An 18,003-nucleotide genomic window follows, 5' to 3' on the forward strand; every position below is an offset into this window, starting at 1 on the left:
AAATAAAAGGGATGAGCAGATATTTTCTAGCATAGCAAATTTAACAAGCTCATCCAAAGCATTCAAGAAGCACCAGAGCTGTTGTAAGCGGTGAGAGAAGGTAACAAGGATGAGCATTACGGGGGAAAAAGATTTTCTCTCTGGTGATGGGCAGTTGCTAAAATGCCTTGCACCACGGCAAGAGCAACACCTTTAGTCTGTGTTGAGGGAAGAGCCACCTGAAAGCGCAGATACCTGAGCTGAAGCAAGACAGACAGTGCCTGCCCTCTACCTGGCTCCCTGATTCAGCCTTCCCTGCAGCGGTCCCTGTATGTCCACTGGGCTGCACCAGGACTAGTGCTGGCACAGGAGAGAACAGATTTACATGGGGTCCACATGCCTGTGTGGTTAGGGACAGAGTATAACAGCAACAAGGAAGAAAGATTTACAGCTTGCTGAGATACATTTTATAAAGTGTATAAAGTTTTGTCAAGTCTCTTCTTGGAGTTATGTCCATGGACTTTCCAACTGAAAAGCAATTTTCTGCTTTTCAGTTGAAGATGTATGACCAGCCCTTTTGAACACTCCTCACTGGAGAAAGCCCCAAGCACAAATACTTTTCCCATAGGTATAGTCTGGAACAGAACAGAAAAGCGTGATGAAAGAAAAGTACAAAACAATCAGCTTGGTGATGCCTGCACAGGAAGCAAAGCCTCAGCCTCCAACGCCACTTCCAGTGGCCAAGTTCACGTATGAGAGTAACCCTCTCAGCTTGGTAAGCCTGGGAGTTTTTGACAATAAACTTGCCTTAACAACAGGCCGGCACTGTGAGCCCAAACTGCGTGAGAATTCAAGGGCAAAATTCAGCAGAGTGGGTGAAACAGAACTGGCAATGGAACTGCGCTCGGACATAAAAGTGACCATATGTTCTACTTAAAAATAATTACTCTGATCTCAGCTGTCCTTAAAACCACTAGTAAGGAAACTGATTATTATACTGATTATTATTTTTTTATATATATATATAAAAAAGGAATACTACTAATGCTAAAAATACTTCCACCTCAGTGACAATCTAATAAAGGCTTCTCAATTCTCTTCCACACTCCCGAGCCCTATAGGATTCTATCACCTTTAGGGCAGCCAGTATAACATGCCATGTGAGCACAAACACAATTATTTCTGGTTGCTTGCTCGGAGGCCAGTATACTCAGAAGGCAGCCCAGCCTGCTCTGAGTCTGATCTGCCCCAGACACTGTAAACCAGGAGGGAGAATCCAATTCTGCTTCCACCACCATCACTGTTAAACCAGCATCACTTCTCCTAATGGCAGAGAAAAGAGGACTGGTCAAGAGTAGGTGAAAAAGGCTCTTTCTGCCCTGCCAACATTACAGATTGAAAGCACGAAAGGGTGGGAAGGTGATGGCTCAGTATGTTTTCACAGCAGAGAGAGGAAGAACGTCAATAACACAGAAAAATGCACCCTGCAGCTCTCATGGTACCAGTGCCATAACATACATGCATTTCTGGGCCACCTAATAATAGCAGAATATTGATAAATGGAGAGCTGGGACTAGGGTGGACAATGAGTGGGGAGAGCAATGACGATAAAGGAAAAGCTGATGTGGGATGAGGCAGGAATTGATCAATATGAGAAACACAGGGGCACATAGTTAGCTCCACTATCAGCTGTCCACATGCAGGTGAAGGACATAAGTGGGCAGGCTGGCCAAGCTGACAGCCAGGCTGCAGGAGGGTTGGGGTGTTCATCACCATGGAGGTGATGAGTGACAGGTGAGGGACAGCAGTCTGAAGGGAGGTAGTGGCTTTTTTTCTACACTGCTCAGTTTAACCCAAACCAGCCCAAAACAGTGTAGCCCCATGAACCAATCAGCACTGGGCTGCAATGCAAACCAACCTGATGCTCTGCATCCAAGCCCCCCAGCAGAGAGAAAAGATGGGTTTCTCACCACCATGTACCACCCTGGGTCCCCATCCTGCATGATGGCCAAGGCCAGGCTTTTATGCAAGTGCTGATTTAACAGGATTCTCCACCTTTTGCAGGATTTGGTCCTTCAGAGGTCCATAGGGTGAGGCCATCACGTAAGGCAGCACTTTGCAGTGAGACAGAGAAAATCTAGCACTAGGGAATCCTCCCCTGCAAGGAGAACCAGCATGGCCTCTCTGCATGCCCATAAGTGTTTTTTCCTGGAAGTAAATTGCTAGTAAATAAACCAATACATATGTTAAGGCTTGGGGATTTGTGTGTGTGGTTTTTTTCTTAGTTTGGTTTTGTTGTTTGTTTGTTTTTTTCCAACATTTTCAGGCATTTAGCAGCTATGAAGAGGGATGGAGGATCTAGTTTTGTTTAGGAATTAGTGAAATCTTGCCTTTCTTGTTTACATGTCAGTGTTTAAGGAGCCAGCATTGAGCCCTCGCTGTGCATGGCCATGAGCAAGTTGTGGCTTAACCACCGCAGGGGAGAGCGAGTCGGAAAAAAACCCTCGTGGATTCCCAGAGCAGCCACTGGCTGATCTGGTCCTGAGGTGACTAATAACAATTTGGCCTGATTTGACACTCTATGGCTTCAGTGGAAAGTTAACTTTTCTTCTTCCCCTCCCCACCCCCAGCATGAAGAGGCTCCCTCCCAGTGCTGGGTTCCAGGGAAATACAGAGGAAGGTCAAACAAAATAACAATTTACTTCAATGCCATAAATGACACAACAATAATCATGGGAGGGAAGTGGGGAATTTCATTGGACCTCTGCTAAAATTCCCTAACTAGATCATGTTCATTTCTGGCATCTCAAACAAGCACCACAATAAAGGAGGCCAAGAGCAGAGAACAAAAACACACAGTGAAGAGGAGAAATTTAAGCCAGTTTCTTTCAAAATGTAGTGCAAGTTGGGCCTCAGTGCACCTTGATCTTGTTCAGCTTCGCTAATTACCAGTCCTGGGTTGGCTGGTTGTTTGCTTGGCTTTAAAATACTATTTCTGTGGTGTCTGGTTGAAACCTATGACACCTGGTCTCCAAGTTTCATGGGAGCATTATCAGCCTTCAAAACCTCCCGCATTCCTCCTTCATTCTCCTGTTCCTGCATCACATCATTCTCCACCAGCCCAGAGGTGTCAATTAGGGGATGATCCCAGGGCACTCACACGATGCCATCAAAAAGCTGCCGTGTCACCTCCTCACACCACTTCCTACAATTCCCATTTTGCTGTAAGGCAGGAGCAGGAAAACAAATGTGACCTGTGCTTCTCCAGGACAGACTCACAGTAGCTCTTTCTGCCAAATTAGTAAAAGGAACTGGCAGAAAGGAGCCTGTTATTCCAGTTCTACCGGCCACCTGATGACAGAAGCAATTGATCCCAAATGCAAATAAAAATGTTATGAAATGAGTAAGAGTCAGTTGTCCTTAAAAAAAAGTCTGCAACCAGAAAGCTGCATTTTTATTTTCCTTAGTAACAAGTTCAGAAACAAAAATAAATTCGTCAGCTGAATCATCTGGAGGTGCTTAGTCTGCAGGTTTCTCAAAATAATACTGAAGGCTAAGATTTTTATAAGTAGCAGAAGATGGATACAACCAAGTTGGCCTCTTCTTCCCCTTTTCTAAGCAAGCTTACCTGCATTATCAGCAGAGGTACAGAAAACATAACAGAGGGAATTCAAGAAGCTCAAAAATGCTACATTTTTTATATTGAGTTCCAAATTTTTCAACATGAATCTTTTCAAGTGGGATGAAGAGAAACATACATTATTTACTTAAGAAACAAATAAACAAAGAAGCCACCCACAAAGGATAACACCACAAGCCGTTCAGGCTGTGGTTTCAAAGTGAATATTTCATGTAAACCTAACATCTAGTTTTGTGAAATTGCTCCTGAGAAAAGCTTTAAGCCACAAATAACTCAATTATAACATTTTCAGACCTGAAGCTCTCAGGATTCATACTGCTTTGGGGCATTTGCATTTCCCTCCTCCCTCACTTCCTACTTCACTACAGCAAATATTTCAGGGAAGCATTTAAATGCAAGTAAAAATCTGCTTTCAGTGTTGACTATAATTTTCAAGTACACAGTATTGAATAGGGAAAGGAGGAGAATCTATCTTGATTTTTTCGTGGCTTTGTTCTGAGTCACAAAGCCCAGATGGGTAAGTTCAAGCAGAACTATTTTTATGTCTGAATGGGAAACACACAGAACAAATGATAGTAAAAGCCAAACCTCCTGCGTAGCAGGTCCCTCCTGTAGCAGAGTGAAACACGAAATGCATCCCTGCCCCTGCAGACCCCTCAGAGATAGAAAGCTTCAGAGCACTGCAATGCCTTTTTAACAGATACTTCATAGCTATATGCACCAGATTTATAAACCTGTCTGTTCCTTCACAGACAATAGAGGATGAATGAACAGTGAAAGGCAAAGCTCTTTTTCACTCCATTAATATAAACGTGGCCAGTCCTTTTCTTCTTATGCAGACTCTTGCATGCATGTATGCAAATAAGACAGTAAAACATTATTCTGACTTGGTCTTTACCTCTTAACAAATGGCTATAATAGGGAATAAACATTTCTGTGAGTATATCTTGCTTCACTCTCCAGTATTTCTTTCTATATCTTTGCTATGACTTACTTAAACAATTATTTCTACACTTACACAATCCAGATGCTAACTGACTCACCTGTACTGATTAAACCATTCTAAAGGGATTATCTCCATTTAATCCTTGTGGTCCTACAGCTACAAATTAGAGCAGCATTTGAAATGCACACTAGCCAACTCGACTGGTGTATTTAACTTACAGCTTCCCTACTTGCCGAGGTGCAGTCACCTCCCTTTCTTAAATGAATATCTTCCTATTGCTTCCCTTTCCAAAGCTCAAACATCACATCTGCACCTACACAATTCATCTGCTTTTGTACCATGCCCCTCCATATTCCCTTTCCAGTCTGTGTCGGCTCTTTTACCAGCTGCCCAGACTCCACCACCTTTTCACTGTGCAAATACCTCTGAGTTTGTACCCGTCCCTTCAGTATAACAAGAAGAGCATCCCTGCTCCATGAGCTGCTGCTCTGCTGGACACCCACTCCAAGCAGGGCAGGGAGAGGAAACAATCAGTCCACAATAGCAAGGCCTCTTTTGACTGTTAATATTTCTTGCAAATTTGTGTATTTAGGAAATAAAGACAAGCCTGAAGCTGTGTGATCATGGACCCCTCTTCTGTAGCTTTTTTTCTTCCATATGCTACATGTCACGTATTAGACTGCAAACTCCTTGCTCTGTGCAGTGTCTCTGTTCCCAGTTTTGTAGTTTGACACAATGAGCCTCCATCCTTCATTTCAACCTGAGTGACAGGATAATAAATACCCAGTAACAAGTAAGCCATAATGAATTTCCACATGCTTACTGAGTATATCTGAAGGAGACAGGCTGTACAACAGCATCCCTGGTGATTGCTTGAAACCTGCAGATCTAATACTCAAAACTTCTCTAAGCCTGGAAGTAAATAACCTCTCTGTGGCACTGTCCTGTGCTCTACCCACCAACTCTGCTTTCAAAAAATAATAGGCAGTAAGTGAAAATGAAAGGGTTAATTTCTTTGTGTCTCTAGTTAAGCTTTCTGGGCTATTCAGTTTCCTTTCAGACTCCAGCCCATCGGAGGCATGTGAGGTGAAGGATAGAATTACATACTGGGCATGTTTCCTGTACTTAGTGGGTGGATAGAGCACAACTTCCGCACTAATAATGTCAAGGTAATTAGGACATCCTGCAAAACCTGTAACAAGGAAGAAATAACCATTGTTTATTGTCATTTCTATTGCTGAGGTGGTAGGCTCCCCTCACAACTCTTCTTGCCTTTCGTTTTTATCCCATCTCTACTTCAGCAGAGACACAGCTGGGCCAAATACAAGAACCCCAGGATTCGCAATATGGACCTGGGATAAAATCTGATCTTATTCCCCAGCCCCACCACTTGTCTCAGCCCTGCTTAAGGGCCTGAAGCAGTCACTGTCCCTCACATAAGGCTCTGCGCTAGCAGGCTGCAGAAGCAGATCTCTGGCTTGGCAGTGAATTAGTTTATGCAGCTTGACACATTTCCAACAAGATGGATCAAGACAATGTTTTGCACACTCCTTTCTTGCACAAAGCAGACTCTAGGCCTGGCGGTCAGGACAACCCTCAGGCAGATGAAGCAGGGCTCTAGAAAGGCATCTCCCCTCTTGAGAAGAGCCCAGCATGCAACAGCTTCTTACCGGAGTCACTTCTCCAGGCTTCTGGTGGAAAGAAATGCTTCTCACTTGGATCTTGAAAGAAAAGGCACCAGCACTAACCTTCAAGCATTATGAAGGCAAACAGTCCCATCCCAGGCCACAGAGGGGGGTAAAATTGAAATAATTCTGCTCAGTGTTTCCTACTGCCACCCTTCAAAATGTCCTTTCTTTGATGTGGGCTTTGGTGGGTGCCGTTTAGAGGAGCAGAACTCTTCCTCTATCCCTTGGGAAGTCAGATTTTGGAGAGAAGTAACAAGCTTTTGTTGTGGTCAGTGAATGTAGCTGGAAAAAAAACAGGCAAGTTTTGGGTCACTGAAACTTTTTTTAGATCTCTATTTCACAAGATTTTTAGCAAGAGACAACTGACCCAACAGGTTTTCTGTGACCTGCCTCTCCTTTCACTAGAAATATGTTGAGTATTATATGTTTGCATGGGCACAATACAGGCAACGAGCTGGATGCATAGCTCAGGACTCCATGTTCACTGATGGATATGAATGGGAAATGAGACAACAGTGAGAGAACGTGCAAGCCTTTGCCTCTCAACAAAACAAAACAAAAAACTAAAAACAAACAGACAAACCAACCTACCAAAAAAACCCCTTTGCTTGTCATTTCTGTCTGCAGTGACCGCAGCCTGTGCACACACACAGATGCCAGCACAACCTGTCCCATATCACAGGAAACATCTACGTGGTCAGATGCAGACAGTCAGATGGTAGCTCAGCCCCGCTGGAGAGCTGGAAGCTGCTGGGTTCCTGAAGCCATTTAGATGCATTAGCAAGGACCATCTCACTATCACTTAAGCCTTGGCAAGGGAACGTGACTGAGCAAACATACCCTTGACCAGGGCCGCCAGCTACTAATTTGTGCATATGCTGCCCAGCTAAATGGGCCTTATGTCTGTAATGGAATACAGATAATGATCTGTTAAATTATTGCTTTTTCCTCTTGTAAGGTTTCCGGGCTGCTGGGTGCTGATGTTTGTAAGCTCCTCAAGGAAGGCAACCTTGATTTTTCCTCAGGTGGAGGATTTCAGGATGCCACGTGTCTCTTGTTTGCTCTGCCAAACAGATTTCCTAGAGTCATGGTTTTGCACACATTGCAGGCACAGCCTGCATCGATATCCTGGAGGGAGCTGTGATTCTAATTAATGACAGAGTCCTTCTAAAGGTGTCTCTATTAAGCCTGTACATAAGGGCAGTCTGCTAGGAAATTTCCCTTTGGTCTCACATGGCACAAGCTGCTGCCATCTGCAAAAGATATTGACAATAATGCTGAGCCTAAATTGTTAAGTGCATTGCTGCTGGGCATGTGGGGAGAGCCACATGTTGTACAAGCCATGTCTGAAGGAGCTTGTATGTAATGAAATTCTGCACTTGATTTTCAGAACCGCGAGGTTTCCAAATTGCACTTGTGATTGTCATCAAATTCAGCCTCTAGAAGAAAGCTGTGCATTTCAAACGTGAGGGAGAGGCAGGCAAAAAGGATCTTGGGTCCTGAAATACTTAAATATGACTCTGAAATAGTTTGAAAAAGTGAGATTGTGAAAATAAGTAGCAGCATAAGTCAACATGGGATTGCTAGCAATCAGAAGATAATGGTTGTCTGCAACTATGCTTTTCACCCCATAAAATAACATTGGTGTCTAAAGGCTGGTCTCCACTCAGAATTTACTGGCATAATCATACTCCTAAAAACATCAGTATAGCTCTGTTTGAACACACTTATTTTAAAATAAGAACATTCATATGGGGTAACATAAAGTATATTTTGGTAAACTTCCCTGTGCAGACAAACCCTAAGGAAAAAAACTTGTCCGGTCCATTGCAGGCACAGATTTTAGAAGCCATCTCCGACCCGCAGACAAAAGAAAAAGCATGCCCACCCGAAAGACAGGTCCCACAGCCTGTGTGCTTCTCTGTCTGCCAGGCTAAAACCAAAAAGCTGAGACTTGCAGAAAAATCCACCTTTCCACAAGAGTCTGGAAGGAGGAGGTTGGTGGCCAAAGTGACTAAGTGTCAGCAATGCCTTTGGTCTAGCTCACTGTTTCCTCTTTGCTGCTACAACGTGGGAACGAAGCTGTGGGATAACTGGGGGTGGGAGAGCTGTGATGGTTGGTCTGGGCAGTGCCTTTCCCTCAGAGACAGAGAATTTAATATACAAAGCAGCCTGTGCCTCTCAGTCTTCTGGAGGAGTGCGGGCCGGCAGCGGTTAATGATTGACCCTAATCCTTCTGCCTGGGAGTGGGTTGAACTGAGGCAGAGGCAGCAGAAATTCTTGCTGACGGGTCTAGAAGGGTCACCTAGTGACAGACTTCAGCTCCTCACAAACTCTGAAGAATGTCCCTGCTTGCCAGTCTTGCTCAGGCCACTGGAAAAAATGGGGATTTCATTGGGCTGCTCAGCTGCAGGATTTTCCACCTGTTTTTCTTCTGAAAAGGAAGATCCCAGCCACTGGACTTGGACACTGTAATTCTGAACGTCATCTGTGAGCAGTCCATGACCATGCCGTGCCTCAGTGCTTTGCTCAGCTCAGCCTGCAGTGACACAAGTTCCACGGATTTCAACCACTTCCTTCGCAATGCTGCTTCATAGATATCCCCACAAGGAATGCTATTTCCTTTTGCTGAGCTTTCTGTGCTATTTCTAGTCATGCCCAAGTAGCTATTCTCCTGTCTGACTTACTCAGCCTTTGAAGACACACAGCTCCTGAGAGAGGCAGGTGCCAGAAAGTGCTCTTAGGAGTCCGGCATTAGGACACAAACACTTAATTGCTGAGGGCCTTCAAGTCCCAAGCATATTGCACCAAATCCACTAGCAACTATCAATAGCAACAAAAGAAATGCTGTTTTTCACCCTAGAGACTCTCGGCTACTTGTTTGTAGCAGAAGGCTTTATAGAGAAGAGCTGTCATGGCCTGGATACAGACTGCTGTCCATTCTGCTCAATGACCTCTCCATTGAGGCCTTCAGTTCCTCTCAGTCAACTTTCTAACAGAGGGAAGCAGCTGTCCAAGACTCAGAGTTCTTCAGATGTTGATTTAATCTGTGCTCAGCGCTGTGTTTGCCCACAGGAGCTTGGAGATTTGGATAGGTACAAGGAAGAGCTTCATTCAGAGAAACTCTGTTGCCTGCTCAAAGCTGCTGGAAAATGGTGGGGCAGGACACAGCAAGTGAAAGAGGCCTACAAAATAATAGTAGCCATAGTCACTTTGAACAAAATGTTGTGAATTTACCAGTGAAAACCCTTCAAGAGAGAAATTAGCCACCAGCGAGCCTAACAGCAGGCTACAGACATCACCCAGCTTTCTGGGAGGAACCAAATTCTCTTCATCGTGCAGTGCCATGCAACCAACTCCTCTGCATCTGGGGACAAGCATCCAAAAGGGATGACTGGTGACAAGCAAAGTAACTGAGACACTTTGCAAGGACCCTTCTTTAGCAGCCCTCTCACCATTTGCATGGTGTTCCAGGATGGCGAATGGGGCACATTGCCTTACATTATGCTGTCTGATGGAGGAGACCAGCTGGAGCACTACACAGAGCCTCACTGAGTGTCTGAGACCAATGTAGATAACCTGTGCTGGAGCTCTGCTGCCAGGTGGCATTGGGACTTTCATCAGACAATCAAAAGTCACAAAAACATGTACAAATTTTAAAACAATCACTTAACATCCTCAGAACAGAGGTGAAGAGTCTTCTCTATGGTTACTACAGCTTCATATAGCTCCAGTTGGTGAGAAAACCATAAAAGTGCTCTTCTCCTAAAAGCAATCACAGAAGAAATATTTCCCATTTCAGGCATCATTCTGTAAACACCACAGAGCTCAGACTTTGCTTAGGAGACACCCTGGATGTCATGAGTGAGATAAGTCTACTAATTCCCCATAGTCATGCCTCCTGGTTCTTCAAAGGAAACAGCAGTCTCACAAAAGATATATTGCTCATTGTCATTGGATCTTTTCATGCAGAAGAGAAGCAGAGCCATTCCCTACCAGGTGACCCTGTAAGGGACATCCTGTATAGGTATGCTAACAGACCCCTGCCCCAGATCAACAGACACCTTCAGTGATGATGAATCCCACAGGCACCTTGTCCCAAGTCAAAGTGCTTGTAGGAAACAGCAAAAGACAGAGATTCCTCCAGCTCTGCATAGGAGGCTACTGAAGTAATGGTCACCCTAAAACAATCCCTTGATGTTAACTGAGCCCTATTCCTGCCAGGACACATGCATATTCCAGCGCCATCTAGCCAACTTGCCTTAGAAACATGCAGCAGCACCCAAGTGTTTCCACACAAAACCCAGTGCAGAAGTTGTCCCTAAAAGGGCAAGCCTCTCAGCACCAAGCCTGACACCAAAGGTCCCCCTGCCTGCACTGCAGTTTGCTAAAGGCCTCTTGCACTTAGTTGGCCAACAAGTTCAGTGCTACCCAGAGACTGAGTTTCATCTGCCTTTGCTACCAAAAGAATGAAGATAACAAGGGGTCTATTGCGGCTTCAACTAACTTTCATTTCAGGTTTTGTAGTTCCTTTGGATGAGAAGCAAGAAGTGAAACCTTAGGGTGAAGGTGCAGTGTAAATCCCCAGACAGATCTAATTACATGAAAACTAGAGTCTCCATTTCAGTGCCACAATGTGGCTTGACCTAAATTAAAGCTGGACCTTAGTGAGGCAGACTTTGCAAACAACTTCAAGCAGGAAACCCAGCCAGGATTCCAAGGTGGGATGGCTGTGACATGTATGGAAGAAGAGTCAGTGCTAACACAGACCAGCAGCTTTCATTGAAGGATTTGTTCTCATGATCAGTTTAAGCCAATCCGAGTCTGCTTCCTCCCTGCTGTCTATTGCCATCAGCTCTCTTGTGTGGGTACCAGTCATCACAGGGTTAGGTGCAGTGCCAGACTGACCTGCTGATTCAGTTGAAAACCAAAGCCCTGAAAAGACAAAGGCTTCAGACAGGTAGAAACTAATCATTCTCCCCAGTACAAGTGCAAGCACCAAGAAGGGAAGCAGCAGGAAGATGTGGCCAGATGCTCGGGGAGGACAGGACTGCTTCTTCTGGCAACAGTGCAGACCTAAAGCATAAATCCTGGCACTATAGAGAAATAATTTAATTCTTAACAGCTGGCTAAAGTACATGCTCAGTGTCCTCACTGAGTACACCCACCTTGCAGGTAAACTTTCACAGGAGGGAATAGAAGATGACATAGAAGAAGCCAGAAACTGTACTGTAGTAGTAACATAATAGTACCACCTGTAAAGTGACACATTTGAAAGCAAACCTTTTTTACTGAAAGTTCATTCTGCATGAAAAACGAGAATTTTCCTGTAATGTCACAGAGAAAAATAAAAATAGATACTTGGTTCATCAATTGCATACTGGCCTGCTTTGTGCGTACTGAGGATCCCCAGAATTGACATGACAGATTTAAAAAATTAATCACAACTATTTCTGGCCTCATGTGGGCAAAGGCCACTAAATTTCAGTGGAAGAAGCTTCATGATGGCAGACTGTTCCTTTGCAGTAAACACTATGGTGGATGTCAGCGTGGGCAGTTCTGGAAAGCTGAGCTGATGTGGAACACTGAACATGTCAGTAGTAAGTTTGAGATGACGGATTTGTGAATGCCTAATTTTGGAAAATGTGGGAGTGGTACCCATATTCCATCATCTGAGTGACATCCATTTATCTTATGAGACTTCTGTGTTTCTGAGAGGAAATATCGGCCTCAAGCTGGTCCAGCTTGGTTCACTAGTCACCAGGAACTGGCCACAGAAGACTGTAGCCTAACTGCATGTCAAATCAAGACATTGTTTGTTGCCTAAATGAGAAGTCAATCCTCTTTAGAAGGGAAAGCTGCAAGGGAAACAATAGCTACTTTCTCCCACCCTTTGAATCCATAAAGAAATACTGTAAGCACCCAGTTCAGAGGCTTGAGCCTCATACTGTATACCTATGGGGTTCCATGTCCAGCAACATAAGCACCAGCTGACTGCATGGTGTTCTTTCAGCAAATATAGAATCACTGAAACATTTTGGTTGGAAGACACACTTAAGATCATCAAGTCCAACTATAACCTAACTCTAGCACTAAACCGTGTCTCTGAGAACCTCATCTATACATCTTTTAAACACCTCCAGGGATGGTGACTCCACCACTTCCCTGGGCAGCCTGTTCCAATGCTCCACAACCCTTTCTACAATTTTTTAAATCTCATCTGTGACAGGAGGCAGGAGCCATTCAGACATTTCCCCTAAGCGTCTAGTGCAGATGCCAGTCAGTGCAAAGGGCACGGGCGGTTTCTGGCAGTGTGGAAATGCAGCTCCCAACTGCCAAGTCATGGGAGAGTGACTTGGAATGGCCAGCTCTCCTTGTCCCTAGGGCCACAATTTCCTCACTGCAGCATGCGGGCAAGACTGTTTTGGCCAAATGTCTCTCCAGAGAGACAAGGTAACAGTTTAACTTTCACCCATTGTCCGACTCACCCCATCCAGAAGAGTCACTGGACTGGCAGAAAGCAATAGCATGATAGTACTTCCTTGGGCTATAACCCACCACACATTTGAGAACTTGGCCTTTTTGTGAACAGTTTTCATTTTCATTTGCAAGGATTTTAGTGCAACTTACAATCTGTGCTTTCCCAAACCCTGGAAGAGCAAAAGGGTCAGAGCTTCAGTCCAAGCCTATCTTGGTGAGGAAACCACTGACAAAGACCCAGTATTTCCAGATATAAATGTTGACAACAAAAATTCCCCCCTCCACAATGTTATATGAACTGTGATACAGCTGTTTCAATAGGCACAAAGAAGGTGAGAGCTGAATTGCAGATCTTTCTGTGTCATTCCCACAATCAGCTGTGCCTGCATTAACCATGGTAGGGATGGACTCTTCATCTCTGGATTTTCTAAATGAAAACAAGGATGTATTTCTGAGGCATGTGCTTAAAAAAAAACAAAACAAAAAGCCAGAAGTTATTGAGCTCAGTGCAAAGATAAGAAAGACAAAACTCTCTCTGAAAGCACGTTTCAAGTCTCAACAGTAGCGGATCATTTCTATGTTATAAACTAGGATAATGGGAACACAAATGGGGTTACTTCTGAGGGTGATCCAAGTTCATGCCAGTATAGGGGAAGTGCTGTATCCCTGATTCTGTCATGCATCTTGAGTCAATCTGCTCTGCAACACCAAGAGAGCCAGAAAATATCTCCTGGTCACTGGTTTAGTTACCAGCCTCTTCAAATCATCACTTGAGGTAACAACATGGCAAATGAAGGAGTGATTTGGTGTCATACCATGAATCGGATAGAAGTTTATTTAGAAGGCACTTATTTACAAGTGGGCTACATCAGAGTGAGTCTGTTAGGGCCAGTTGTTTGAAAGTTACTGAGATCACTGAGCTGATGCAGAGGAGCTAATATTTGGGTAGATGTTCTCTGTTCGGCAAAGAGAGCTACAGAGAGTTGGCTTGGCAGCAGCCTTCTCTATATAATAACATCACAGTGACAGGAAATTCATGCTGTTTTCCAGCATTGAATTTCTAATTCTGGCATCTTGCTTCCCTCAAAAAAATTTTGTCATGTACGTAGCTGCACTAAAGCATTATTATCTTTTGAAAGCCTGGTTTGCAGCTTTGTGAGCTACAGTCGAACATGAGCAGTTTTTTGGCTTTGTACAATAGTACGTTATTGCTCCGTCATCAGGGAAAATGGAGACATTTCTTTTGAGGCTGAGAGGAGTTCTGGAGGGAGAGAAGGAGGAAATATAAGTTTGAAGGTTGTTATGGGATTGATGGAGATGCTCTGCTGTTTTTGTCAGTAGCTGTACAGCTCTTATATAATATGTTTGGGCAATGGCCAGCACAGCCTCATAGAAATGTTTTGGCCAATGTTTCTTGGAAAGTAGGAGAGGATTTGAATATATCTGATATCTATGGGTAACAGAACGAAAGACAAAGATGATGCAGTTAAAGCTGCAGCCCACATACACAGCTTCTAAACACAACCCTTGAGAAAGGAATTTAATCAGCAGCTCCTCCCTGGCTATGTATGGTAAAAGTACAACTCAATGCTGTGATGGCTGAGAATCCTAAAAAGTACCCAGGGCACCCCCTACATGGGGAGATAACACTGTGTTAACTGTTTCCCCAGTACCACTGGTAGAGTCCCACCTGTATCCAGCACAGAGGCACAGTTTGCTGAGTGGGAAGGGAATAAGTATTGTGTTATATAAAAAAATCCCTCTTACTAGAACAGCAGCGTAGTCACAAGAAGCTTTACAACCCTCCTGGTTAAAAACAAAACAGAAGGAACCCAGACATCTAATCAGTGTAGTTACATCCCCTCGCCACCTACAACAGGACACCAGGCTGGGTCAGATGAGCACCTTGCAGGGAGACCTGTGATTTGACATGCCAAACAAAGTATTCAGAAATTACTGGATAGCTGGAATCCTGAGTTTAATGTATACCAGCCACTGGAGACAAAAAACCCCACAGCACTACATAATACCCATAGAGTTATTTATGGTATCCCTATTTACCTAAGAGTGAAAGGGAATTACTTCTATTGTGAAATATCTTCCTGCTTCAAAGTTACCTCTGTTTCAGTAAATGCTGAAAAGCCACTGGAGGTGCCCCTGTTGATGCTCTACTCTGTTAAACCTGCTCTGGTGTGGTAACTGTCACAATGTCTGAAGGTGGTTACTCCCTTCACTTCTCCATTCAGGCAAACTAAATACATGGTATTGTTAACTCTGGGCTTGCTGAGCAGATGACTGGAATAGTCTGAAGTCTGTCTCTAATAACTGCAGCTTCAGTTTCAAATTATACTATTGCTGTGATTCCAGGATACACCTAAAGCAACCAGCTACTTTCTTGGATGGTCCATTTCAACTGCACACTCAACTCAATCCAGTACACTTGCTGGCGTTTCAGCTCCCATGTTTGAAGCTGGTGTGCTGATGTGTGCGTAGGGTGCAGTGTCACTGGGGACTCCTCTGTCCCCAAAAGTACCAGCTGACATCAGGAAGGAGAAAGGAAGTGGTGAAAAGCCATTACTCCTGGTGGCATTAAACCTTGAGATTGCATCATGTGAACAAGAACAGCCTCATAAAAGCCTTTGTGCCTGCCTGGGGATTTGCTATTTCAATATTTCATTTATGAGCTGTGGCCAAATTTAGTTTCAACCTATGACACTTTTCTGTCATATTTGTTCCGATCTATATTCTTGATTCATCCTAAATTAGCCTATGGCCCAATCTAGACTGTAACAGTCAAGGACTCAGTTACAACTTGTGTTGCAATCAGGTCTGGGAACAAATTATTTCCGTTTTGTGGTGTTGATGGGAACTGTGCCCATGAAAACTTGAACCCGGAGAAAGCCAGATGGTCCCATCAACTCCCTTGATGGGAGAGAGGAGCAGTGCTGGCAGAGCTGCTTTTGCACTGTTGTGCTGGACTATTACGAGAGCAAATTCCTTTCTCCATCCTTTAACCCAAGCTCACATACCCATTTTGGGTGGTTGGCACATCTGGCTCTCAAACTTATTCTTTCTCTGATTGACAGCTGGCAGAGGTTGGTGGGTGATTTTCATGACAAAAAGGCTTTTGTTTGGCGCTCCTTCCCAGCTAGCAGATGAGAAGCAAAGACACACACAGCAATATTCAATGAACACAGTGCAGCCTTTTCCAGGGATAATTTCTTTCTGAGCCTTTTCTGTAACAAAAATATCTTTTCCACTGAAGTCTACCTATTTCTGGAGAATTAATATGTGTATAATTGGTGTTAATTCTCCAGAATAAACATAGATATTTTATATTTTACTCTACCTGCTGGTAAGACTATTCAGTTTGAACAGGCTCCCCAGAACAATCTCAAAAATGAACTCAACATATTGAACTCAAGTCTCAACCTCAGATTCCCCTAACCAGTTTAAGCAAATTCAGCTCAGGTCTGAATCTTATAAATACGAACAAAAAACTTCTTCATACAGCTCTAAAATAGGGAATGACTGCCTGCATTATATAAAAGGTTATTTCGGTCTTGTACAGAAATCTGTTTGGCCAAGGTCACAAGAATATTCTGGCAGAGGAAAGAATAAAAATCTTGATTTCTTGTCTCCCAATATGCCCTTTAGGCAACTGAAACTAAGCATGTACCCTGGGGAAGGAGATATGCAAGCACCATGCCAAATTGGGAATAGGAGAGGAAGAGAATTTGACATTGTGACAGGACAAATATTCTCCTCCTCATGGGAACTGTATCTCTAAGGCCCCTTCCAGCAGATGCTGGAGCTCAAAGAAAAGGCTGATCTTTGTTCTTGTACCTTGGAAATGCTGAGAGCCCATAGACAAGCTGTAAAACCAGAGTACCGACATTTCCCATCCCTTCGCTGGCAGCCCAGGGGAGTTCCACATCTGACACCAATTACTCCATGCACCCCAGATGGTTTTCAAACATGTATCGGCAAATATTTAAGGTGTGTTTTTCCTTTTTAGCAACTGCTTTTCTCTGTCGCTTAAAGAAAAGACCACTAATGAATGGATAAGAGAGGAAATCAGAGTAGTCAGACAACTGTGTGATTTGCTCCCACACCTCACTTCCCAAATCACTTCAAGACTTCATCTGTGAAACAATTCTTCAGCACATTAAAACACACCAAAGCAAAGCTCTATTCCAGGTTTCAGCCACCCATTGGTGTTCCTGCAGATTTCCCAGCCTGCCAACCGTAGCAGTTGACACCCATCACCCTGGGCTCTCCCATTGTCCCTGTCTGATGGCACCACACTGTCTCCTGTGCCACCTTCTCTTTGTAGCTGCTTGCACTACATACAGTCAGTGTACCCTACTGCGGTACAGGCTGGTGTGAGGAGGAGGCTGCCTTTGTGAGAAAGGCTGGATTCCCACCTTTCAAACCAGGAGGGCACAGTGTCCCCACAGCACACCTGGCTCTAGGCTGCTGTGACAGCTCAGCCGTCAACTACAGTCCACAAATATCTCAGTTTGCACCGGGGCCCTTTTGCTGGGCTGATTCCACCACCATGGCAGATCCTGGAGTATTTTTTTTACCTCTCTGAAAAAACCTCCATGAAATGAGCAAATTGCATCTGGCTGCTAAGAGGAAGAGAGGTCTGGTAAACCTTAATAATAGTGTGCTTGCCTAGAAGCAACCTTTGACAGAGGACTGACGGGCACTGACAACACACCAGTTTTTCAGGTCTGAATTTGGGAGAGGCTGAGGGTATGCAGTAGGAGGAAACAAGCGTCTAAATGTGGAAAAGGCATGTGAACTGTTAGACACCATGCTGTCAGGTGAGCAATCAAGATCATCCAGGGCTTGCTTGGATTACCACCAGCAGTACCTAGAAATACTGGTCCTGGGCTGAGCCGCACCATGCTCCTCAACACGGTGCAAACACAGAACAAAGACGGTCCTTACGCAACACGCTTAGCAGAGGATACCCCAGCTCACAGCACAACCAAAGCTACTCACCTCCACTCGCTGTCAGTACACCAATTTGTTCAGGTTAGGAAAAAAAATTCATCTGTAAAAGTCTGTTGGGATCTTTGGACAAGACCCAGAGCCCCTCCTACATGGCATCTGTAAGAAAAAAAACAGGTTATGTTGCATTAGCCTCTGAGGATAAGTTTTTATAATAAAGCCCGGGCCTGCTTAACTTAGCAGGCATTAATACTGACAAGAGTTCAGGGTTCATCAGTCAAGCTAATTTGTTGAACATTACCCTGCTG

The 18,003-nt window shown here is 44.2% G+C and overlaps 1 long non-coding RNA gene across 4 annotated transcripts in view; it reads right to left on the reverse strand.

The window, feature by feature from the left end:
• Positions 1–18,003, reverse strand: part of LOC110363304 (uncharacterized) — a 55,331-nt gene that overhangs the window by 16,283 nt on the left and 21,045 nt on the right. For all 4 annotated transcript variants that reach the window (XR_010473447.1, XR_010473446.1, XR_010473444.1 and 1 more), the window contains exon 2: positions 17,747–17,854. This is a non-coding gene — a long non-coding RNA (uncharacterized LOC110363304). The remainder of the gene's footprint in view (positions 1–17,746; positions 17,855–18,003) is intronic.

Source organism: Columba livia, chromosome 6 (genome assembly GCF_036013475.1).
Source record: "Columba livia isolate bColLiv1 breed racing homer chromosome 6, bColLiv1.pat.W.v2, whole genome shotgun sequence".
Lineage (NCBI taxonomy): Eukaryota > Metazoa > Chordata > Aves > Columbiformes > Columbidae > Columba > Columba livia.